The sequence below is a fragment of the Diceros bicornis genome, chromosome 10 (genome assembly GCF_020826845.1).
Source record: "Diceros bicornis minor isolate mBicDic1 chromosome 10, mDicBic1.mat.cur, whole genome shotgun sequence".
Classification (NCBI taxonomy): Eukaryota; Metazoa; Chordata; class Mammalia; order Perissodactyla; family Rhinocerotidae; genus Diceros; species Diceros bicornis.
This window is the reverse complement of record NC_080749.1, coordinates 72,179,994-72,202,798: the sequence shown is the minus strand read 5'-3', so window position 1 is coordinate 72,202,798 and position 22,805 is coordinate 72,179,994. Positions and strand designations below refer to the sequence as shown.

At 35.4% G+C, this 22,805-nt stretch overlaps 1 long non-coding RNA gene across 1 annotated transcript in view; it reads left to right on the top strand.

Annotated features, from left to right (window-relative positions):
- The first annotated feature begins 17,344 nt into the window (after positions 1-17,344).
- The window catches only part of LOC131410927 (uncharacterized), a 78,897-nt gene continuing 73,436 nt past the window's right edge, over positions 17,345-22,805 (top strand). The window contains exon 1 of the long non-coding RNA XR_009221436.1: positions 17,345-17,572. This is a non-coding gene — a long non-coding RNA (uncharacterized LOC131410927). The remainder of the gene's footprint in view (positions 17,573-22,805) is intronic.

Here is a 22,805-nt window from a genome sequence, read left to right as displayed (position 1 = left end):
GATAGTTTCTGAGTTTCTTTGAATATGGATACACTGAGTTCCCATACTCCTTCATAATCCCAGTGCCTATTTCAATGATTGTTTCATAGTAAGTACTCCATATGAGTGTATTGAATGAAATAAGTTAAAATTTTCTTCTGCCGTTTTATAACACATGCTTATTTTGAAGTGAGTAGTTTTTAGATTTTGGAGTAATCTTTCTATTAATTTAAATAAATTGCTGTGAAAATCAATAGAGCTGAGTTGCATAGGATTTTAAGCCAGAGTACCTGGATTTGAATCCTGACTTCACCACTTATTTATTATCCGTGTAAATTGGGGGAAAGTACCTCTTCTTGCCTGTTTCCTGCTCTTTAAAACAAGGATAAAAAATTGTTTGTACCTCAATTTTTTTTTATTGAATGAGCTAATTCATGTAGAGTGCATAGAATAATATATATTAGATTTTAAATGAGCCTCTGTTATTTATGTACACGGAACACATTTATTTTTGATTCTCTCACACCCTGGGGGTTTACAAAGAGGGTATAAATGTGCCAATAAGAACTATGAGTATTCCCCAACTCCCAAGTAGGCCTCAGAGAAACTGGAGAGGGAAAATCCAATGCATCTCCAAACATCCCTTTCTCTTGCTGCAACCAGTACAATCCCTGTACTGTCCTTCAGGTATGTTCAGTCTTCCCTGCACATTAGAATTACTTTAGGAGATTATAAAAAACACAATGCCCAGGTCATACCCCAAGTCAATGAACCCCATGATCTCTGAAGGTGGGAGATACTTTCTCAGGTGGGGGAGAGGGACTGTAAGAGTGGCAGTAGGCGTGGTGACAGACCTATCCATCCCTCTTAAAAGTCGAAAAGTCTCTCCATCCCCTTAAGGAATGTCAAAAACCCTTCTCTTCGAAATATTATAAAATGTTTATTTTGATATTATAAGGATCTTTTTTTTTTTAGCCTTTTGTCTTTGACATTTGATAGTAGGAAGTTTGCTATAAGGACATTTAAAAAGATTTTGATGAAAAACTGCCGCATCTGAATGTGTTCCCATCATTAGACATTCTCTTCATCCCCCGTGACATACGTGTGCTAAAACTCTCTTTTTATATAGAAATTACCAAGAAATTCTTTATCTTTATTTAGATCTGGATCTAGATCACTGTTTAGATCAATGTCTAGGTCTAGATCTATATAAATAGAGAGAGAATTTCTTAATCATTTCCGTCAGTTGTTTCTTCAATCCCTGAATACAGGCACTTTTTTAATATTCTGTCATAGACATTCAATTTTAATATTAAACTCACTTTTTTCTTTTATAGTCACTCAAATCCCTCCTTGAAGTCAGCCCATCCTAACCTCAGGGTGCTCTTTACTACAGTAGTTACAAGTAAAGTTTTGGGATAATATCTGTCTGTTGTTCAGTAATTGGATGAAGTAGCTATTGAAGAGTTTCAACAAGGCCAGAGTGATTTCAGTTACGCTCAAATCATAACTCTGCTCTAAGTTATCCTAATTCTTCTTTTACAATTTCTTCAAACTACCATTTTTTCAGTATCACTGAGCATGATTGGTGAAAAATCTGATGATGTGAGTTATAGAAGAGGAGTGTTTTTAAATTCTCTACTACAGCTTTTTATCTCTTTGCTTTTCCTGAAGATTTTCTAACTTAGAACCATGTTATTTAACCCTTCTCTGCCCTATTAGCTGTCTTTCACCCATTAATCCAGAGTACTGGTTTCAAATGTCTGCCATGATAGATGACATTGTTCTTATCTTTCCATATTTTTTGCTTTTTTTTGGTGAGGAAGATTGGCCCTGAGCAAACATCTGTTGCCAATCCTCCTCTTTTTGCTGAGGAAGATTGGCCCTGTGCTAATTTCTGTGCCCATCTTTCTCTACTTTATATGGGACACCGCCGCAGCATGGCTTGATAACCAGTGCATAGGTCCATGCCTGGGCTCTGAATCTGAGAATCCCAGGCCAGTGAAACATAGCCCGTGAACTTAACCACTATGCCACTGGGTTGGCTCCTTATCTTTCCATTTGTGTCACTTTAAAATATAAGTTGAGAAAAAGAGAATGTGTGGAGGAGAGAGAGAAAAATATATGAAAAACAAGAAATAGGGATTTGTGAATTAGTGAGCATATCTGACTTATCCTGCAAGTGCTACATTATCCATATTTAGTTATGAGTTGATATGCATTTTAAAATTACATTTTGGACTAATTTGTGGAAGCAAATGTCACTGGCTCAATCTCCCAATAGTGTTGGGTTCTAAAAAGTTTGAGTGTCTTAAGCGCTTTTAATTCTCTGTAACAAGAAATTTTTCTTCATAAGTTCTATTTTCCTTCAGCTCTTTCGCAAACCAGAAAAAGAGGGACAACCAAAATGAATGAGAAAAGAATTAGCTATGAAGGATCATCAAAGGAAAGGAAATGCCTAGGTTTAAAAGAGAATGAGCAGGGACAGGATTCCTACTCTGAATTTGGGCTTGCTTTGTTAGCCAAATCCTCCTAACTGTAACCTCTGTTCTTTCTCTATCTATTAAAAGATTTTTCCCCAACTTTCTTTATCTGGCTGGCGTTCCCAAAAGTGTATCAATGCTAGGGACTATTGTAACCATGCTCTCAGAGTCTATCATCGTCCCTCCTCCCCCCATTATGAAAACTAGTTAGCGTGTATACTCAAATGTTACCTCTGCTCCTTCCAAGACAATGATAATTTTATTAATTAATCAATGTTCTTAGCAGAGGCTATTATTTGCATTCCAATCAAGCAAAAAGTGTGAATTTGGTACTAATATTTACTAGGTAATGACTTTTATTTGTTCCCTAACTTGGAGTTCTGTTCTAATGATGGGTATAATAGTGAGAAATGGGCAAGAAAAGTAAGATGGTAGTCCAGTGAAGGAAGCTGTGTTCGGTCACTGAAGGTTTGTGAAATCCTTAAATCATGTCAACGAGTGCCTGCTTTACTTAACTGTTGAAACTAATTGATGATATTATTTTGTCTCACTAATGCTTATCAAAGCTCAATTTCCCATTAGTTTTCTTTTTCTTTTTAATGCCTATCTAAGGGACGAATGGAGAACAGATTTGTTCCCTTATATATAGGCAAGAGCATCTATGAAATGTATATGAGCAATTATGCTAAATATGGCATAAATCTAGAGTGGAGCAAGTCAATATAGGGGACCTAAGATGAATATGTTGAATTCCTTGCTCCAAATTGCAGTGTAAAACTTCTCCAAGCCGTTCTCTAAACTGGCTGCTCTCTACTATAGGCTTTATTCATGCAAATCCAACTGTTCTCTTCTCTTGCAATTATTCAACATAATTAGCAATATTTAAAAATTACTCAAGTGTTGCACATTTCCTGTGCAGGTCTTGGCTTTTTGCCAAGTGAAAATTGCAAGGTATTGTGCTCCTTAACTCTTCAGAAAAGATGCCTTTCAAAGACAATGAGGTGTCAATTATCCTTAATTGCTCTTTAGTTTTCCATCTCTCTTAAGCATCTATCATTTTTGATAGGTCATATTTCTGAATGGACTCTAACTAAAATAAATTCGTATACATGTTTTCTTTCCGGGCTAATGATAGGTAATACATAAGAAATCAATTTACAACAACAGAATAAGTGTGGGATTCTATTCTTTCGTGTGTGTGCATGTGGTCTCTTTGCTCTAATAACACATTTTCTTCTTTGTTCTCTAACCCATATATTCTTACTTGAAAATAACGGAAAATTGTTGGAAGTCTAACTACTATTAGACACGTAGTCCTCAAAGTTTAGAGGTATTCCTACTAGGGCTATTTAACAAAAAAACATTAAGTTATTCTATATTAGATCGTGTGAAGATGTGTTACAAAGTACAAAATTTTTCATCTGAATCATGAAAGAAATTTTGTGCAAAGACAATATCATAAGCTGTGTCTCTTTTAAAAATCTGACCTGGGTGACATCTTCTATAATTTTTAGCAAAAAAAAAAAAAGCATACATCAAAAAATCAATGAAAAACAGTGAAGACATATTATTTCTTATATTCATTATATTGAGATTTGATTACTTTCAACATCAGTGAAATATTACTTTAAATAAATATCCAAATAAATAACAAACAAACTATCAAAGAAAAATTGTATCAGACAAGTTAGACAGGCAAGGAAGACTTTATTCAAGACTACTGCAATAGGGGAGAGAGGTTGAACTCAACTCTACCGAAACAAAAGGTGGGGGAAATTTTATACGCTGGGGTGACCTAGTGGAAAGTTATTGGAGGACCTTAGGGAAGAGGATGGTCAATATAATTAGGCCATCTGTGTTTGCTAATTGCTGCTTGTTAAAGTTAGACTTCTAGCCTCCAATAGAGACTGTAGGATAGGACACTATCTTTCTTGGTGTTTATATTTCAAGGAGATGGCTCCTAGGTCCTTGAGAAAGACATTTCTGGGTGGAAAAATGGGCAAGAAGCTGGTAGAAGATTTATATCTCAAAGGGGTGGATAAAGAATTTACAATTGAACTTTTTCTAAAGTAAGTGCTCTAAGAAAGGGATGTCAGGGGCTACCCTCAGGAAGAAAACTGTCTAAAATTTAATCAGGCTGAGGGGAATGTTAAGGTCATCTTGGTCAAAAAAATTTGTTTTCTCTTTTCTGGAGCATCTCCGTTGTAAAGTGTGGCACGTCTATACAATAATTGGTCTAAGAATTAGAAAGTTCCAAACTTTCAAAAATATTTTCTAGAGTATACTCATGGAAGGTAGGATTTACATCTTTTTATGTCATAACCTATTGGTAATATTTATTATGCTAAGGATTCAAATATTTTATAAAAATAGTCAGAAATATTTCACTCAATGTCCAGTACAGTGTGTCCGTCCAGGTAAATGTTTTTCACCCTATGCAGAGTAATTCCTTTGTAGTGTAAGATGACCTGAAACTGATCATGGTGATAAGGAACACTATTGCCTTTGTATTTCACAACTGTTAGAAGAATGAAAATAGCAACATTCAAACAATCTAATCGTAGTTTTTGAAGGCATTTGCAGTTTCAAAGATTTCTGGCAGATGTGTTGGTTCATTAAATTTCAATGAGATCTTTAGTAGGCATATGAAAGTAATTCAATTTAAAAGCTCTTGAGCAAAATATGTTCCTTCATTGGGATAATGATCTACATCCATGTGGAGATTAGGACATCCTTCCAAACAAAAATCAACTTTAGATGACTTCAACTTAAGGTATTTCAGTAGTAAAACAAAAATACTGAGTCTCTGTGAGTGTGAATGTCCTTGTTTCTAAATGCATTCACTTAAATAGATTCATTATTTCTCTACTCTCACATTAGTACTCCCTTGGAAATCTATATTTCTGCTGAAATGGGTCTAAGGCATTTTTTATATTATATTATGTCACTGACATAATAAAAACACTTAAAGTAATGGCTAATATCTCTTGCACATCCTATGTTCAAGATACTAAATATTAACTCATTTATTCTCTTACCGAGCCTATGAGTTAGGTTCCATTAACAGACTCACTTTATACGTTAGTTAATCAACTTGCCCAAGATCACAAAGTAAGTGGTAACCAGGATTTAGACATAGGATGTCTAGATCCAGAATTCACATGTTTATCATTAAGCTATATAGTCTATGTATTTATAAAATTCAGAATTATTCAAGGTTAAAGTCTCTTTCATAATGAAGAGGATAGAGTAATAATGTTTGATAAAATCGTATCTAACTTGTGTTGGTCTTTCTGTTTTAAATGAATAGTTAAAATATTTCCTGAAAGTTAGAAAGGGAAGAGTTTGATACTTCATATGAGTTTTTTTTTCCGTTTTTTTTTTTTCTGAATTGTATTCATTGTAACAATATTAATGGTAACATTAAAAGCAATTTAAAAAAAATCTTTCCTAATAACGTTGTCTTTACATAGATTCTTTCAAAAATCAATAAAACACAAAAGTTTTACATTAATACTGCACGTAAAATTTTGAATCCTCTTCCTTTGTGCTTAACATTTTACCAAAATATTTTACAATTTAATTTTCTTCATAATTACTTTTATCACACTCTGTATATATATTCATAGGATCAATTTATCATATTATTATAAACCATCATTCATTTAGCCTATTTAGGGTATTTCATTTCTCTACACCCACGTGAAATCCTTTTAGGCTTTAATAGCTATCAAATACTACAAAAAATGGCCATGTATTTTGATCTAGTAAGTAGCACTTTTTTCTTGATGAGAAGCAATAAGATATTATCTTTATATTTTGTAGTTTATTAATTTCACACAATCAAACTTGTTTTCTTGTTGTATAATCGTTATCTTTAATCTTTACTCTGCTATTCCAGCCTTCTTTGCCATCAGCATGTTACTTTCTTCACAATTATATTATGACTGGGATTTTCTTCTAGATCAGCTATCCATAGCAGGAAGAAAGTGCATGTGAGGTGATATATTTTGTTACAGAAACCTGAGGCTGTGTTTATGTTATTTCTTATTTTAATTTATGTGCGAATGTGTATTCCTTTCAATGGGAATAAACTGGAATAAACGAATCTTTTAAAGTACATTTTAGAAACTATTTAGGACTTAGAAAAATGTTACACTGGTAAAACCACAGCTTTGTGACTCATTCTTTGCTCTATAGGGTACAATATCATATCTACCATAGGTAAATTCATTAGAGAGCATGATGATATTGATTTATTCGCAACAATGCATTATCTACCATTTATTGATAGTTCAGTATACATTTTGCTAGATATATAAATCATTTTGCATGCATTTACTTCATTAATCGCTAAAACCATTCAGTGAGGTAGATCTGTTTTCTCCATTTTTCAGATGACCAAACTAAAGCTTAGAGATGATAAATGCTTTTCCTAAGGTTGTACAGCAAATAAGGCTCAAACTAGGATTCCAAACCAGACTTCCCTGACTCCAAAGTCCATTTGTTTAAATAGAATTCTGACTCCCTTTATTATGTATTCTAGTTCTGTTTGATCTGTAGAGGAATTATGAATTAAGTCATCTTCAATCCAATTACTTTTGCTCAAATTCAATCAGTTAAATATGGAAAACTTTTTTGTGTGTGTGTGAGGAAGACCAGCCCTGAGCTAACATCCATGCCCATCTTCCTCCACATTATATGGGACACCACCACAGCGTGGCTCGACAAGAGGTGCGTCGGTGCACGCCCAGGATCCAAACCTGCGAACCTTGGGCAGCGGAAGCAGAGCTCGAGCACTTAATGACTATTTCACTGAGCTGGCCCCCTAAACCCTTTATTTTTATATGTCTAAATCGATTGATCTAGTTGTGTCTTCTCTCCCCCCACCCTGTGTTAACATTTATATTAACTACATTAAATTCAAAAGTTAATGGCTTCTCAGTTCAACTCTGTAACAATTATGCTATGGTTGTTAGCTTCATTTTTTTTATAAATCTAACATTTCAATAAAAATGAGTTTAATTATATTCAATTATAGTATCAACAGCTAATAATAAGCAAAATAATAATTAAAATGTTTTCATACCCATAAAAATATTTTACACAGAAAAATAATATATCCTACCCAGGACCCAGTTCTGGATAATCTTTTAATAAGTATGTTATTTATGAGGCGAATAAGCAATTTATAAAGCACGTAAATCAAATAATTTACTGCATTTGGACAATGTTGTGAGTACTATTATTAAAATATGTGTACTTTTTTTCTTAAGGAAAAATATTTGTGTGTATGAATAGTTTTTACAAAAAACAAAGCACTTTGAGGGGTCGGCCCGGTGGCGCAAGCAATCAAGTGCATGCGCTCCGCTGTGGTGGCCCGGGGTTCGTGGATTCGGATCCCAGGCGTGCACCAAAGCACCGCTTGTCAAGCCATGCTGTGGTGGCACCCCATATAAAGTGGAGGAAGATGGGCGTGGACGTTAGCCCAGGGCCAGTCTTCCTCAGCAAAAAGAGGAGGATTGGCAGATGTTAGCTCAGGGCAGATCTTCCTCACCAAAAAAAAAAAAAAAAAAAAAAAAGCACTTTTAAACAAGCAGATTTGTTACAATTAAATCAACCCCAGAAGTTTGTCCATAACTGCTTACAATCTCTGTGGAAAGCTTAAAACCTTTTCAGAAAATGTATGATAACAATAAAGATAGAAAAAAGGCAATTTATTCAGTTTTCCATGGACTTGGTCTAATATTGAAAGTGATTATTTTTTGCTCAAACTCAGATCTGAAATTTATAGCAGAATAAAGGAGACAATTTTATTTCACTGACAGAGTAAAATATCATTGAGTGGCTGATAGTATAAAATAAATTATGATTTTTCCAAGATCTTACCTCTTTAGAGTTCCTCGAAAAGCTTCTTTAATAATACACCTCAGAAAATGACTTAAAGTAAAATAAGATATACTTTATCGTGAATGGTTGCTGAATTTTATTGTGTGGGAAATATCACTGAGTTAAAGGATGTTATGTGCACTATGAGATATAGGTTTTTGTTTTGGGTTCTTTTTATTTGAACAGGACACATTTGGATTGAGAGCCCATTTTTAAAAATATACTTCTAGACAAAGCTGGGAAAAAATTCGATGTGTTCTAGAAATGATCAGAAGGAGTGAAGCTTGAGTGTGGACAGTAGTGATGGGTTTGGAGTCTACAGATAACCACTACAAGACATTGAAGTGAATCAGTACTTTATTCAGTTTAATCAGGACTCTATAAATGTATTTAATCAAGGGAGTAATTTGATCCATTTATATTTTCAACAGTATACTAGTCACTGTTGTAAGATTCAATTTAGAAGGGAGGCACAAACAAGATTGGAAGAGTGGAAGTCATTTCACTAGTCTATGCGAAGAACAGCGATAGTTTGGACTGGGGTGAGTGGCAGTGCCGATAAAGATAGGAGAACAGGGTTGAGATATATAGAGTTTCTTCTAGCTGAATTGGTGATTTACTGTATGTCAGTGGATGAATAACAGGGGGCAAGAGAGGAATCAAGAATGGCCACTCTATTACTGGGTTGAGCAACTGGGCAATTGATGAGGTAATTTACTGATATGAGCAAGACTTGGGGAAGAAATGGCTTCAGACAAAAGATAAAGTGTTTCTCAACGTTGTTAAATAAATATAAAAACTACTTACCCTTATTAAATGTTACTTGAAAACTTTAAAATAAGATGAATACGATTCCTCTCTTGAACGAGTTTGAGGTATTCATGTCAATCTCTTTATTCAAACAGCACGCCTTCATCTTGAATTGTGTTGATGGTCTCTCCTGAGGTGGTGGTTGTGATTACGAAAATTTCACCCTTCTAACCACTGCTCTAAAGAGAATCACATCTGCAAAGAATGAACAATTCTTTGGTTTTTAAATGCTTTTGAAATTTTCAAAAATTTTTCATGTAATTAAAGAGAACAAAATGTTAGTGCTCAATATTTGTTGATAGTTGATTTAAAAAAAAAAAAACTAAAAATGCACACTTCTTGTGGTCAGTTCCTATACTCTATCAAACAAAACTTATTCCCAGGCAACTCAGGCCCTGTCCTATCTCACCGATTCTATGAAATCTTTTGAGTATACAATTTCCAAGGCTTCTTGTCAAATTGGTTTGCTTTCCTTTTAGCTTCTCTTTTCTTAGTTAACTTTTTTGTGTGTTTGTTTGTCATTAGATGCTTTCCCAAACACTTTTGTGCTTAAAGTAAAAAGAGTTCAAGCCCCTTCTGCTATCTGACAGAGACTCTTCCCATAGTTCAAGTCCTTAGAACACCCAGGACTTCAGTGGGAGAAAATTGGAGAATAAAGGCAAAGCCAATAAAACAAAAGCTTAACGTTAGGTCTGTTTAATTAGAAAGCTATGGGGATGTCAGAGTAGTAGGAACAAAGTGTGCTGACAACAATGAAAAGGAGGAAATCTCAGGAAGAGCGGTGGTGAACTCCCCCAAGACAGAATTCAAATTCGAGAAATTTGGATTTTATACTTTTTAGGAAACTTTAAGCTATCCGAGGAAAAGAGTTGCAAAGATCTACGAATAATAGTCTAAGATTAGAGTCAAAGAAGTCCCAAACAGTGGAAATTTTTCAGTATTTTACATGTACTTTTATAATTCAGGCACTAAAAGTGTTGGTGCATTTTCTGTAGAATAAGATTGGATTAGTGTTTTTCTCATGACCACAGCAGAATTCTCTGATTGCCTTTCTTGATTGACCCCAGATTGTATGCCAGATGCAAAAGGATTATATATCTGAATCAAAAGGGGCATTTGTAGTTTTGATAATTGTACCATGGTTAGAATTAACAGTGGGGAAGCTGAATGAGGAGCATAAGAAAACTTTCTGTGGTACTTTTGCAATGTCTTCAATTATCACAAAATACAGTTAAAAAAAATCTGATAGACTGCAAAAAGTAAATTTAAAAAATTTGAATAAAAAATAAATGTAGTGAGCTGTGCAGCCACATAAAGGCATGGAGGAACTTAAATAAATATGGCTAAATGAAAGAAGCCAGTCTGAAAAGTCTACATACTATATAATATCAGCAATATGACATTCCGGAAAAGGAAAAACTACAGATACAGTAAAAAGATCAGTGGTTGCTAGGGATTTAGGGGGAAGGATGGATGGATAGAAAGGGGAACACAGGGGATTTTTAGGTCAGTGAAACTATTCTGTATGATACTGTTATGGTGGATACATGTCATTCTACATTTGTCAAAACCTGTAGAATGTACAACACAAGACAGAACATTAATGTAAACTATGGACTTGAGGTAGTAATAATGTATCAATATTGACTCACCAGTTGTAACTAATGACGTGTGTGCATAACCACGTTAATGCAAGATAAAAATAACGGAAACTGGGGTGGAGGGGTGAGGGGATATGGGAACTGTCTGACCTTCTGCTCAATTTTTCTGTAAACCTAAAACTGCTCAATGAATAAAATCCATTAATTAAAAAGTCTGATAAATCACAAAAATAAATTTATACTACCTTATAACACTAATTAAGAAAATATTCTAAACATTTTTTGTAACTAAATCGAATATACCAATATTACTGTCCTTGAAACGAATGATAACAGTTCTGGTTTGATATATTATTTTCCTTTTTTAAGTGTCAGTTAAAAAATGAAAAGAAACAGCATTGCAAAGCATTTCTTTTTAACAATGGTTCTTCCTGATTTTCCTGAGTATCTATTCTCATTTAGGCTGAACTAGATATTTCTATAATATCATTGTAATCCTGTAGGCTACAGAATGTAATAAAAACTGATATCCATGGATAGACATTTTAGTAGGATAAATTAATTTGAATGTTCTCTCAACTATTCACTTCCTTCTTCTTCTTCTTTGACATCCAATAATAGGAAACACATTATTTTGAAATATTGAGTGCCAGAGGGAGTTTTAATAAACATTATTTAATTATCTATTTCCATGATTATCAAAAAGGAAATGAAGCCAAGTTTACTGACATATTTTCAATTTTATTATTAAAAAAACCCTTTATTTTGTCATATTTGTTTATACAGAACACTGTGTATATTTCATTTTCTCATAATTAACCATGGATATTATTTTATGAATATTTTAAAGCCTGTATGGGAAACGAGTGCCAGTAATAAGGGAATTTAAATCTCTTGTTTTCCTTACCAAATTATTTGAACTTTGTTTTGGATGCTCTTTGTAGTTATTAATGACTAGTAGCAGAGTCTAATAAAACTTTCTGAGATGATGGAAATGTTCCTTATCTGCGCTGATCAATGCAGTTTCTACTAGCCACAGGCAGCGACTGAGCACATGATTGAAGGCTAGTGTGATGAAGGCACTAAATTTTTATTTAATGTAATTAGTTTAAATTTAAATAGGACAGTATAAGTATAAAATGAAGGGATCAATAATTTTGCACTTCTGTGAGTCATATTAATCCTAAAAAATAAACAATACATATCTATAAGTTATCAGTGTAATTGGTATTATTCACTTTATTGTTGATGCTGTAATGTGAGGTTTGGGGTGTTTAAATAATTATTATTAATCAAGAGTATAAGGCTTTTAAACAGGTAACCTTGAATAAATATGAGCTGTTCAAGATTACCAAGAGATAATAAAGCAAACAAGGGTCAGTCTCTTAAAAATGACTTAACAATGACAAGTAATATCGTTTAGAAGAATGGAAGTTTTCCCAAAGTAAGCAAAGTCTTTTCCATTTTAAAAATGGTCAATGAAATTAATGATTTCAGTTAGTTTACTATATGTAAACTCATTTAATTTTCAGATATTCTTATGAGGTGGATGCAATTATTCACATATGTAAAAGGGCTTTTTGAAGTTCAATGAGTTTTAGTAAATCAGGCAATAGTTAAGTAGCTGAGTTGGAATTTTTGCTTACATTGGTTTGGATAGTAAGTCCATGCTCTCCTATGCCATCTCCAATGAAAACAAATTCTCTGAGTAAAGAGTACTAATGTTCACACCTCAAGAAAACCTATTGTATTATTTTGCTATGGCTGCCGTACACAATACCACAGACAAGATGGCTTGAACAACAGAAACTTATTTTCTCACAGTTCTGGAAGCTGGAAGTCCAAGATCAAGGTGTCAGCAGGCTTAGTTTGTCCTGAGGACTTTCTCCTTGGCTTTCAGATGGCTACCTTTTCTGCCTCCTAATGTGGTCATACCTGGTGCCTCTCTGTGTGTCCTAATCTCCTCTTCTTATAAGGACACTAGTCATATTAGATTAGGGCACACCCTAATGGCCTCCTTTTAACTTAATCACCTCTTACAGGCCTTAATTCCAAATACAGTCACATTATGAGGTACTGGGGGTTAGGGCTTCCACACATGATTTTTGAGAGGACACCATTCAGCCCATGACACCTATGTAAAACTAAACTGGACTATTGTTGTTTGAAATATATTAAGAAACATCATGATACTTTTTATTTTAAAACAATAAAAACATTCTCTAAAATATATGAGAATTACTGAACAGGGATAAGAAGAGGCAAAACAAATGAAAATTTCAATTTAAATATTTCCATCAGAGTAGGTCATAACTTTGCCTAAATTGATAAAATGATATTCATTCTCTTAGAATAACTAGATGTTATCAGTTTGATGTCTTACAGGATATTTTAAAGTAATAAAATATATTTTAGAAACATAAATTCCCCTTTATAAAGATGCTTAGGTGATCTATTTGATGAAAAAGTAAAATGAAGAAAAGATAGTATTTAAATTGTTTTAATGTGACTGACATTTTCCAGGGCCTGAGAGTACTTAAACACAGTTTAAACTCTTAAATACTTGAAATATTTTCTGTGAAATTATTTTTATATTGCTTACTTCACTATGGAAGAAGAATGATTCTGCTAGATGACTGGTAAACTAACTCAGATAGTATATGAATTATTGTAGATTCTGAAGTGATTCCTGTTGAATTAATGTAAATTCAACTAGACCAGAAACAAGAGGATGAGTAAGGATGCACGAAACTGCAGGTACAGGAGAACAGGATCAATGTGATACAAAGAAATAGAGACAAGTGATTGTAAACTAATACCATGAACAATGGAAATTGCTGTAGTAACCCTTCAATGGGACACTTATTAGGTGGCCTGAGGCTTAGGCTGCACCTCAAAGAAAATTTACAAGTCAGAACAGATGAATATAAAATAGGAAAGAATTGAGGTTTATTTTGTTAAAACTTATCCTTACCGATAACATAGTACTAAGGAAAAAGCAAGCATGTAGAGACTTTCTATTTATCAAGTGCTTCAATAAGTATAATTCACAAAAAATTGTTGCAATAACATAAAGCATTCTGAACACTGTGTGCATCTTAGGGGCTTCTACGTTTATGTGGGATCCATTGTGTTTTAAAGGCTTGAAAAAATAAAATATTTATAGTGTTTATTCCTTAAAACAATTGATTTATGAATAACAGCACCAAATCAAAGTCTTATCCAACAATAACATAAAAAGAATGAAAAGGCATACTGTTTAATAAAATAGTCCTTTTGTTAAAGTTTCTTTGGATAAAAAAATTCTTAACATCCTGCTGAAAGTAAGTCTTCAACAAATAATAGGCAGTACCAGCTTGTGTTACTGCTATTTATACGTACCAATAAATGGATTTAAGCAATCCCATCAGAACCAAGCAGATGTGTAAGCCTGAAGTGGTGAAGTTGAACATTTATTGTAATATAAGGGGACTATTAATATTATGATTTAAGCTTCTTATGCATAAAATTGCTTTAGTTTTTATTTTCTGGATCAAGAGCAAGATTTGATCAACTCTATTTTTAGTTCCCATTTATGTTTCAAATGAACACTTTTGCAGTCCTTGCTAATTGAAATGCTACATTTCCTAAAATATTATAGGAAAATATTTGCCAAAAAATGATTTCTTAAGAATTATTTTATGTTGTTCTTGCCATTTCTTTTATTCTTCTGAAGGAAAATGTTTAAAATATGCATAATTGTCCAAGTTTTTATTCACTTAGTTCCCTAATTTGAACAAACTCTTCATTCTTTCAAGAAATCTATTTAGCATCTGATGAACTCAAGGATCTTTGCTACATGCTGCCGATAAACAAAAACTGGAATTTTTTCCTAAATATTGGTCTCATAATAGTCTAGTGAAAACAGCAGTTTTAAATTAATATTACAATAAAATGTGGTGAGTAATGATGCGAATAAAATGTGGCAGAGAATGGTGGGTAGGGAGAGTAATCATCTCTCCATCTCTTCTCTTGGGAAGCAGAAAAAGTTTGGTATTAATTTGGGGCTTAAAGAATGAGTAGAAAGTTCATTTAAAGTAAGGAGAACATCAAGAAAGTGTAAGTGGTAAAAAGAAACTTGGAGTGAGTTGCTAATGGAAATTGAAGAGGTGGTTGAAGATGAGGCTAAAATTGTAATTTGGGGCCAGATTTGTCAGTTTCTTTGTGTGAGTCTAGCCAGTTTGGATTTCACCTTGTAGCCATTCAACAGAGGTTTTTAACAAGAAACCAAAAGAATCATAGTGAGGAAAGTTAAAACATTAGAAGATAGTCTGGAGTGGGAAAAGCCTCGTGGCAGAGACCAACGACGAGGTATCCTAACAGCCCAGGTGAGAAAGAGGAGAGATGGCAGCTTCATTAAATCAGCAGAAGAAAAGCTGGATTCAAGAAATAACTTTGAGTTAAAAATCAGTATGGTATAAATGCCAGCTGAATTGTAGGAGTGTAAGGGAATGAGGGCTCAAAGACAAACACAAAATTTTCAATTTCAAAAACTGGGTAGATGGAGATGCCATAAACAGACAACAAGATATAATGTGGGTGAGAAACAAGGTGATGCAGTAAAAAAGATATTGGGTTTTTAATTTAATAATTTTGAGTTACCAAAAATAGATAGAATAAACATATATAGATAGAGCTGTGGATATCATTTTAAACAATGAATGAATTATAAAGTAAAATTTTATGAATGCTTTTAAAAGTATTTGATAGTATATTCTTTTTTCTAAGGTGTATAATCATACCTCTTATAATCCTTCATATGTTGCAGCAATAATATTTTAACAAACTTTTTGTTAGAATTATGCAAGAATAAAACCCATTTTAATATGAGTGCAGATTTTCACAAATTCTGAATTTGTGAACTTGAATTTTTAAATCAAAATTTGTCTTCCATTAAATTTTATTTTCTATTGAAATATTTATTTAGTTTTAATACGATGGAAAAGCTAATGATTTTTCACTGTGAGTCCAAAAAATTGAGGTCTGTGATCTTGAAATGACTAAAATATTATTTTCTACAAGACAACTTTGCTATGCTACCAGTTTGAGCTTCACAGAATGTTTAGTAAGCTAACAGATCCCTCATAGACTGGATCCTGTAACTCATGCTTTGCATAACTGAATAATGAAGTTTATTTTTTATAAATGTATGTATTTTAGAGATAAAAAATGTTCTTTTACATTTTAGCAGGTGATCTCATCATGATTTTTTATAGGAATATTTATTTGAAAGTATTGATTTTTTTTTTTTTTTGTCGAATTCATAATGAATTATGCTAGCCCAAATGCAGGTTAAATTTCTGTCCTTAAACTTTTTTGCTGCCTCTCTGTCACACCTTAAATTCTCTAGAAGTAGAACTATGAGGAAGAATGGCAACATATCTATGAAATTCAATCAGATATATAGCCGTTTGTGTCTTTTTCGGGCTGACTCTGTCTGATACCATGGGCACGTATTTAGTCTTATTTATTTTCCTTAGTGTTACTGAACCCCTGAGAGATTCAGCTGCCCCTTTTCTTTTGCCCCAGCTGGTGACACATGATGTCTTTCTTTAATGTGCATGGGGTAAGGATGCCATACTACAGAATCTGGCAAGGCTGCCAACCACCACTCTCAACACATCCCCCAAGTTGAGGCCATATAATATCTTGAAAAATCTACTCTACCACATGTGAGCTGCAGGAATGTAACGAGGTATCATACCACCACTTGAACTGCTCTTTCCAGCCTGGTGGCATGAATAGGGTCTGCTAAATGCTTACACTAAAACTAGAGTTGGGAAGCAGAATTCCTATCTTTCCTATTTACCAATATCCACAAATTTCGTAGGGGAAACTCCTCTTTTTTCTTTCTTTGCACTCTTCTCTTACATTTAGTCTGAGAATTTGATGATCAAAGAGTCCAAGTGACTTCTGAAAATGGTACGCCTATCTCAACTCTGATTCCCTTCCCCTTTCTCTAGATTTGGTTATATAAAGAGCAGGCACAAAATTTTCTCTCTTTTGTCTTCCATGCAAATCATTTACTTTTGAAATTAGCAATTTAGGTGGATTCTTTACTCCTTAGTAGTGGGCTGGCTCCAAAGGAAAGAATGCCCCTCAATTTGGTCAGATGGGGGAAATCCAGAAAAGATTTCCAGTAAAGCAGAAAACATTACGTCCTTGAAATCTTTGAAGTGACATTGTCATAGACTGGAAAGACAACTAGGTCAGTAATCAGGAGGCCTCTGATCATTTTATCACTAAATCATCATCTCAGGTTGGGCAAATTACTCTACACTCTCAGGGCTTTGTTTTCCTCATCTAGAGTGTATAATAGAGGATCTACATTAAATTAAATTGAAAGTCTCTCTTGTTTCTATAAGGCCATGACATAAAATGTACTGAATGTTATTCAATTACTTTATTTTTAAAATGATTTCACCTTTAATATTCATAAACAATGTTCATCTTCTGAATTTTATAATTAATAAATTTTCTCTTTAAAACATAACAATTTTCATTAATTTTTTAAGTATTTAAAATATGGAGAGAGGAGTCAAGATGGCAGCGTGAGCAGACTCTGAACTCACCTCCTCCCGTGGACACAGCCAATTTACAACTACTCGTGGAAAAATTACCCCTGAGACAGAACTGAAAACTGCATAAGAGGAACTCCTGCAACAACGGACAATCCTAACTGAGGCAGAAGAGGCAGAGACTCCCTTCTGGAGAGGAAAAACGCCGCCTTCACAAGCCGCCAGCTTCACGGCCGCCGGGAGCAGCGCACAGGTGCGCAGCCTCCCTGGAGGCGCGGGGCCCTGAGCCGGGGAGCGCCCCCGCTGTGGGCATTTTGTGGACCCAGCACAATCGAGACCAGCGGCATAATATCTGACTTTGCCTGCTACTAAAACATTGAGGAGACCCCCAGAAAACCCGGTTCACAAAGAAACTGAAACTGGCTCTTAAAGGGCCGGCACGCAAACTCACTCGTTTCAGAAAGCATCCTAAAATCACCAGAAAGAAAGGTGCACAGTGCTTTGGTGACAAGAGACTCACCTAATAGGCCCTGAGTGCATCTCGGTGAGGGGTGAGACCTCTCCAGGGACTGGGACATTGGCGGCGGCCATTGTTGTGGCCTGGTGTGGGCGTGCTGACACAGACGCCATTGGAGTTCTCCCTGAGGCCTGCTAGCCCAGGGTCTCCTCCACCCGCTAGAGCACCGATTTAATCCAGCTCAGTCAGGGCAGGCAGCCCACCCTAGAGACTGGCCCCACCCAACAACAAGCCCTCAGGCAACTTGTGGGCCTGCATAGATTGGTGACTGGATTCTCTGCAGCCTGGCAACTGAGCCAACTTTAGCGGGGCAGGGTGTGCACAAGGAGTGGGTGGAGAGTGTGGGGTGTGGTGGCTGAGTGTGTGGGGCTCCTGCCGTGGAGAGACTGGGTCCACTTGGGGAGGTAGGGGCGCGCACATGAGGCAGGACTGTGTTGACTGTGTGTGTGGACCTGTGGGCGGCAGGGCTTGTCAGCTGCAGAAGACTTGTGCTTCTCAAAGACCCACATAGGAGGTTTGCCCCACCTTCCAAAGCCTGAAACAATTGGGTGCTCCTGTGCCTGAGGCCAGCCCCACCCAGCTGCAATCCTCAGAGAGCTGACAAGAGACCTAATAGGCTAGAGGCTTACAGCAATTGTAAGGCCCTGAGCCTAACAACCTGCCATGCTAGGGGCCTACTCACTTAAAAGAAATACTGCAACACAAATGTGGTATTAGAACTTGCAACCAACTGTGCTGGGGCTCCCCACACCTGATAAAGAGACTGAAGGGCCCACAACAACTATAAGCATCTGAGCATTACAACAGCTGGCCTGGAGCATAACTCAGCCTCCCTGGGCGCCTACAGGGAAAGCAAACAGGCCACAACAGAAGGACACAGGTAGCCCACATAGGGGTCACCCCTGGAACATTGAGAACTGAGGGAAGAACACTGGAAGCCTCCTAAGGCATCACTTACATAAGGGCACCTATCCAAGAGCAGGAGACGTAGCTGACCTACCTAATACGTAGACACAAGCACAGGGAAAGAGGCAAAATGAGGAGGCAAAAGAATATATTCCAAGTAAGGGAACAGGACAAAACCCCAGAAAAGGAACTAAGTGAAAGAGAAATGAGCAACCTACCCGACAGAGAGTTCAAACTAAGAGTGTTAAGGATGCTCACTGATGTGGGGAGAAGAATAGATGAACTCAGTGAGAATGTCAACAAAGAAATGGAAGATATAAAAAAGAACCAATCAGAAATGAAGAATACAATACTGGAAATGAAAAATTCATTAGAGGGACTCAAAAGCAGAGTAGAGGATACAGAAGAACGGATCTGTCAGCTGGATGAAAGACTAGAAGAAATTACCCAAGGTGAACAGATAAAAGAGAAAAGAATTAAAAAGAGTGAGGACAGTCTAAGGGACCTCTGGGACAACATCAAGCACACTAACATCCGTGTTATAGGTGTCCCGGAAGGAGAAGAGCGAGACAAGGGGCCAGAGAATCTATTTCAAGAAATAATAGATTAAAACTTCCCTAACCTAAGGAAGGAAACAGACATCCAGGTACAGGAAGCACAGAGATCCCCAAACAAGATAAGCCCAAAGAGGCCCACACCAAGACACATCATAATCAAAATGTCCAGAATTAAAGATAAAGAGAGAATCCTAAAAGCCCCAAGAGAATGTCAAGTTACATACAAAGGAAACCCCATAAGGCTATCAGCTGACTTCTCAGCAGAAACTTTACAGGCTAGAAGAGAATGGCACGATATATTTAAAGTGATAAAAGGAAAAAACTTACAGCCAAGAATACTCTACCCAGCAAGGTTATCATTCAAAATGGAAGGAGAGATGAAAAATTTCCCAGACAAACAAAAATTAAAGGAGTTTGTCACCAAGAAACCAGTGCTACAAGAAATGTTAAAGGGACTGATTTAAGGGGAAAAGAGAAGACCACAAATAGGAAAAATTATCTATTTCCATGATAAGAATGTAATGGATACAAATGCACAAAAAGGAGGTTAGATATGATATCAAAAACATAAAAGGAGGGAGGAGGGGAGTTAAAGAGTACAGCATTCAGACAGAGGTCAAACTAAAGTGACCATCAATTCTGTATAGAAGAAGAAAGGAACAGAGAAGGACTACTAAAACACTGAGAAAAAAAAAAAAGTTAAAAAATGGCCGTAAGTACATACGTATCAATAGCTACTTTAAACGTCAATGGACTAAATGCTCCAATTAAAAGGCATAGGGTGGCTGACTGGATAAAAAAACAAGACCCATATATATGCTGCATGCAAGAGACACACTTCAGACCTAAAGACACTCACAAACTGAAAGTGAAGGGATGGAAAAAGATTCTCCACGCAAATGGCAATGAAAAGAAAGCTGGGGTAGCAGTGCTCATATCAGACAAAATAGACTTTAAAACAAAAACTGTAAAAAGAGACAAAGAAGGGCATTACATAATGATCAAGGGAACAATCCAACAAGAGGATATAACACTTGTAAATATCTACGCACCCAATGTAGGTGCACCTAAATATATAAAGCAATTATTAACAGACAAAAAAACAGAAATAGACAGTAACACAATAATAGTAGGGGACTTTAACACTCCACTTACACCAATAGATAGATCATCCAAACAGAAGATCAATAAGGAAACATTGGCCTTAAACGACACGCTAGAACAGATGGACCTAGTAGATAAATACACAGCATTCCATCCAAAAACCGAGGAATACACGTTCTTTTCAAATGCACATGGAACATTCTCCAGGATTGATCACATATTAGGCCACAAAACAAGTCTCCATAAATTTAAGAAGACTGAAATAATACCAAGCATCTTTTCTGACCACAACGATATGAAACTAGAAATCAACTATAGGAAGAAAATCAGAAAAGCCACAAATACGTGGAGATTAAACAAAATGCTACTGAACAACGACTGGGTTAACGAAGAAATCAAAGAAGAAATCAAAAAATACCGGGAGACAAATGAAAATGAAAATACGACATGCCAGAATTTATGGGATACAGCAAAAGCAGTTCTAAGAGGGAAGTTTATAGCGATACAGGCCTATCTCAACAAACAAGAAAAATCTCAAACAATCTAACAATGCACCTAAAAGAACTGGAAAAAGAAGAACAAACAAAGCCAAAAATCAGTAGAAGAAGGGAAATAATGAAAATTAGAGCAGAAATAAATGAAATAGAGACCAAAAAAACAATAGAAAAAATTAATAAAACCAAGAGCTGGTTCTTTGAAAAGATCAACAAAATTGACAAACCTTTAGCTAGACTCACCAAGAAAAAAAGAGAGAAGGTGCAAATAAGTAAAATCAGAAACGAAAGAGGAGAGGTTACAACAGACACCTCAGAAATACAAAAGATTATGAGAATACTATGAAAAGCTATGTGCCAACAAATTCGACAATCTGGAAGAAATGGATAAATTCTTAGAATCATACAACCTTCCAAAACTGGATTAAGAAGAAGTAGAGAATTTGAATAGACCAATCACCAGTAAGGAGATCGAAACAGTAATCACAAACCTCCCCAAAAATAAAAGTCCAGGACCCGACGGCTTCCGTGGTGAATTCTACCAAACATTCAAAGAAGACTTAATACCTATCCTTCTCAAACTCTTCCAAAAAATTGAGGAGGGGGGGAAGCTCCCTAACTCATTCTACGAAGCTGACATTACCCTGATACCAAAACCAGACAAGGACAACACACAAAAAAAAGAAAATTACAGGCCAATATCACTGATGAACATCGATGCAAAAATCCTCAACAACATACTAGCAAATCACATAGAACAATACGTTAAAAAGATTATACACCATGATCAAGTGGGATTTATTCCAGGGATGCAGGGATGGTTTAACATTCGCAAATCAATCAACGTAATACACCACATTAATAAAATGAAGAATAAAAATCACATGATCATCTCAATAGATGCAGAGGAAGCATTTGACAAGATACAGCATCCATTTATGATAAAAACTCTGAATAAAATGGGTATAGAAGGAAAGTACCTCAACATAATAAAGACCATATATGAGAAACCCACAGCTAATATCATCCTCAATGGTGAAAAACTGAAAGCTATCCCTCTAAGAACAGGAACCAGACAAGGATGCCCACTGTCACCACTCCTATTTAACATAGTACTGGAAGTCCTAGCCAGAGCAATCAGGCAAGCGAAAGAAATAAAAGGGATCCAAATTGGAAAGGAAGAAGTGAAACTGTCATTTTTTGCAGATGACATGATTTTATATATAGAAAACCCTAAAGAATCCACCAGAAAACTTTTAGAAGTAATAAACGAATATGGTAAAGTTGCAGGATACAAAATCAACATACAAAAATCAGTTGCATTTCTGTACACTAACAACGAAGTAGCAGAAAGAGAAATTCAGAATACCAACCCATTTACGATTGCAAGAAGAAGAATAAAATACCTAGGAATAAACTTAACCAAAGAGGTGAAAGATCTGTACACCGAAAACTATAAAACATTTCTGAAAGAAATTGAAGAAGACACAAAGAAATGGAAAGATAGTCCGTGCTCTTGGATTGGAAGAATTAACATAGTTAAGATGTCCATCCTTCCTAAAGCCATCTATAGATTCAATGCAATCCCTATCAAAGTTCCAACAACATTTTTCACAGAAATAGAACAAAGAATCCTAAAATTTATATGGAACAACAAAAGACCCCGAATAGCTAAGGGAATCCTGAGAAAAAAGAACAAAGCTGGAGGTATCACACTCCCTGATTTCAAAATATACTACAAAGCTATAGTAACCAAAACAGCATGGTACTGGCATAAAAACAGACACACAGATCAATGAAATAGAATCAAAAGCCCAGAAATAAACCCACACATCTATGGACAGCCAATCTTTGACAAAGGAGCCAAGAACATACAATGGGGAAAAGAAAGTCTCTTCAACAAATGGT